The 4,153-nt window shown below is 40.7% G+C and overlaps 1 pseudogene across 1 annotated transcript; it reads right to left on the minus strand.

Moving 5' to 3' along the window:
* Window positions 1–3,094: 3,094 nt before the first annotated feature.
* LOC108530613 (peptidyl-prolyl cis-trans isomerase FKBP2 pseudogene) lies at window positions 3,095–3,643 on the minus strand (annotated as a pseudogene). The gene has a single exon (XR_001885900.1). The product of XR_001885900.1 is annotated as a peptidyl-prolyl cis-trans isomerase FKBP2 pseudogene (transcript).
* Between the last annotated feature and the right edge of the window lie 510 nt (window positions 3,644–4,153).

Here is a 4,153-nt window from a genome sequence, read left to right on the forward strand (position 1 = left end):
GTTTTTAAGAGACTATCAAGCTGTTTTCCAAAGTGACTGTATGATTCACATCTCTTTCAGCAGTGTGTGAGAGTGGCAGCTTTGCGTCTTTACCAGCCCTTGATATTCTCAGTTTAAAAAGTGTAACCATTTGAATAGGTGTATAGTGGTTTTAATTTGTTGTTGCCTAATGATGTTGAGCATTGATTCATGCACTTATTTTATCTTTGTGTCCTCTTTTACCTGTTGAACTCTTTTGCCCATTTTTAAAAATTGGGTTATATATGCTTTTTTTTCTTTTTTGAAATGGAGTCTCACTCTGTGGCCCAGGCTGGAGTGCAATGTGGTGATCTCGGCTCACTGCAACCTCTGTCTCCCAGGTTCAAGCAATTCTCCTGCCTCAGCCTCCTGAGTAGCTGGGATTACAGGCGTGTGCCACCACGCCTGGCTATTTTTTTGTATTTTTAGTAGAGATGGGGTTTCACCATATTGGTCAAGCTGGTCTTGAACTTCTGACCTCAGGTGATCCACCTGCCTCAGCCTCCCAGAGTCCTGGGATTACATGCGTGTGCCACCGCACCTGGCCTGGGTTGTATATTTTCTTGTTATTTTATTTCATTTTATTTTTTTAAATTGGAGTCTCGCTCTGTCGCCTAGGCTGGAGTGCAGTGGCGTGATCTCAGCTCACTGCAACCTCCGCGTCCCAGGTTCAAGCAATTCTCCTGCCCTGTGCCACCATGCCCGGCTAATTTTTGTATTTTTGGTAGAGACGGGGTTTCACCATGTTGATCAGGCTGGTCTTGAACTCCTGACCTCGTGATCCTCCCGCCTCGTGATCCACCCACCTTGGCCTCCCAAAGTGCTAGGATTACAGGCGTGAGCTCCCTACCCTGCTGCATTGTATTTTTTTTTTTTTTGAGACGGAGTCTCTTGCCCAGGCTGGAGTGCAGTGGCGCCATCTCGGCTCACTGCAAGCTCCACCTCCCAGGTTCCCGCCATTCTCCTGCCTCAGCCTCCGTGTAGCTGGGACTACAGGCGCGCACCACCACGTCGGGCTAATTTTTTTGTATTTTTAGTAGAGACGGGGTTTCACCGTGTGAGCCAGGACGGTCTTGATCTCCTGACCTTGTGAGCCGCCCGCCTCGGCCTCCCAAAGTGCTGGGATTACAGGCATGAGCCACCGTGCCCAGCCTGCGTTGTATATTTTACTGTTGTTTTGAGAGGTTTTTTTTTTTTTTTTTTTAAATATATTCTGGATTTAAGCTCTTTGTTAAATAGGTGATTCGCAAGTATTTTCTCCCACTTTGCATCTTGTCTTTTCATTCTCTTAACAGTGTCATTCCAGAGCAAAAGTTTTTAATTATGAAGTTCAGCTTTTAGTTTTTTTTAATGGATCATATGTGTAGTGTCATATCTAAGAATGCTTTACCTAACCTTAGTTCTTGAAGATTTTCTCCTATGTTTTCTTCTAAAAGTTTTATACTTTGACATTTTACAATTAGATCTGATTGATTTTAAGTTAATTTTTGTTGGAAGTGTGGGGTTTAGGTCACGGTTCATTTTTCTTGCATATGGATGTCCGGTTGCTCCAATACTATGTTGAAAATACTGTTCTTTCTCCATTGAAATGACTTTGCATCTTTGTCAAAAATGAATTGGCAATAAGACCATCTTAGATACCCCACTAGGATGGTTATAATAAAAAAGACAGTAACACTTGTTGGTGAGGATGTGAAAAAATTGGAACCCTCATTCATTCCTGGTGGGAAGCCACTTTGGAGAACAGTTTGGAGTTTTTCAGCAAGTTAAACATTGTGTTTTACTGTGATCTAGCAGTTCCACACCTAGATAGTATTCTACCCAAGTGAAATAAAAACATGTCCACAAATACTTGTACATGAATGTTAAGAGCAGCACTGTTTTTGATAGCCGAAACATGGTAACAACCCAAATGTCTATCAACTAATGAAGGGGTAAGTGTCATACATCCGTACAGTGGAATGTTGTTTGGCAATAAAAAGACATGTGCCTTGGAAACATTAGAATAAATTAAAGGAGTCACAAAAGACCACATACTGTATGATTCCATTTACATGAAATATTCAGAATAGGCAGATTTATAAAACAAAGGAGAGTAGTGGCTGCTTAGTGCCAGGAAGATATGGGAGATAATGGAGAGTGACTGCTAAAGAGTATAGAGATTTTTAAGGGCAATGAAAATATAAAAATGCAGATTTTGGTGATGATTGTGCAACCCTGTGAATATATGAAAACCATCGAATTGTACATTTTAAATGGGTGAATTGTATGGCGTGTGAATTATAGCTTACTTAAATTGTTAAAAAAACAAATGAATGAGCCGTTTTGTATAGTTGTGTTTTTGGACCATCTATTCTGTTTCTTTATCTATGTGTCTGTCTCTTTGCTGATGCCAGTCTGTTTTGATTACGGTAGCATTATAAATGTGTTCCTTAAAGTTGGTAGTATGGGTGTTCTAATTTATTCTTTCCAAATTGTTTTGGCTGTTCTACCTCCTTTGGCTTTTCATACACATTTTAGAAACCACTCGTTTATGTTTACAAAAAGTCCTGGTGGGATTTTGATTGGAATTGTGCTAAATCAACACATTAATTTGGGGAGAATTGACTTCTTAACTATTAAATCTTCCAGTATGTAAGTACTTCCAGCCTGTAAATACAGTGTATCTCTGTATTTAGGACTTCTTTCATCAGTTTTGTAGTTTTTGAGCATATAGATCATATGTGTTTTGTTAGGTTTATATTTAAGTGTTTCATCTGTTGTGAAGCTATTGTAAATGAAGGCATTTAAAAATTTTGTTTTTCCAGTGTTCTAGTATGTAGAAATAACTCTTTTTAAAAAGGAATTAACATTGGATCCTTCCTTCATGCTGACCACATTTGTTAGTTCTCTGAACTTTTTTGGGGTAGATTCCGTGGGATTTTTCTATGTAGACAATCATGCCTTTTGTAAACAGCTCCTATTTTTTTATTCCTTTCCAATGTGTATACACTTTATTTCTTTTTCTTGCCTTATTTCCTTGGCTAGGACTTGCAGTATAGTGTGTGTGTGTGTGTGTATATATATATATATATATGTTTATTTATTTATTTTTGGTCTTTTAAGTTTTTTTTTTTTTTTGGAACAGACTGGTCCCTGATGGGGGCCTCTTCCCCTACCCCTCCCCAGTCTGGTTACAGCTCAGATTGTCGCTCGAGTTTGAGCAGCTCCACCTCGAACACCAGGGATGCACCGCCTGGAATCTTTGGGGGAGCTCCCCACCCTCCATACCCCAGCTCGGATGGCATCACCATCTTGCGCTTTTCCGCCTCACACATCCCCAGCAGTCCCTGGTCCCAGCCCCTGATGACCTGGCCTGTGCCAAGGGAGAAGACAAAGGGCTGGTTCTGGGGCAGGCTGCTGTCAAACTCTGTCCCATCTTCCAGCTTCCCCATGTAGTGCATGTGCAGGACATCCCCTTTACGCGATTTGATGGGACAGTGGTCCACCCACTTCTTGACCCCGATCTGCAGCTTCCTTTTGCCCTCGGCCCCCGTCACCATGGACACTGCGCTCAGGCAGATGGACAGTACTGTCAGGACCCGGACCCAGCTCAGCCTCATGTCTCTCCTCACCACGCCCCTGCAGTATAATATTGAATAGGAGTGGTAAGAGTAGGTAGGCATCTTGGTCTTGAAACCGATCTTCTGGGGAAGACATTTGGTATTTTACTGTTAAATGTGGTGTTAGCTGTAGGTTTTTTAAAAGAATTAATACTCCCTATTAGTTTAGGGAACTTTCTGCCTGCTTCTAATTTGCGGATTTTGTAAATGAAAAGATGTTGAATTTTGTCAAATGTATTTTCTGCATGTATTGATACGATCTTGTAGTTTTTCTTCTGTATCTGTTAATGTGGTGGATTATATTGATTGATTTTTCTTCCCTGGATGAACCGCATTTGGTCATGGTGTGTTATTGCTTTCATATATTACTGGATTTGATACGTTGAGCTTTTTTTGTTTAATATTGGCATGGTGCATATTTTTCCATCTCTTACTTTTAATAAGCTAACTATATAATATTTAAAGTGGGTTTCTTTTTTTTTGTTTTTTTGAGACGGAGCCTTGCTCTGTTGCCCAGGCTGGAGTGCAGTGGC

The sequence above is a fragment of the Rhinopithecus bieti genome, unplaced genomic scaffold, assembly GCF_001698545.2.
Source record: "Rhinopithecus bieti isolate Rb0 unplaced genomic scaffold, ASM169854v2 scaffold_7509, whole genome shotgun sequence".
Classification (NCBI taxonomy): Eukaryota; Metazoa; Chordata; class Mammalia; order Primates; family Cercopithecidae; genus Rhinopithecus; species Rhinopithecus bieti.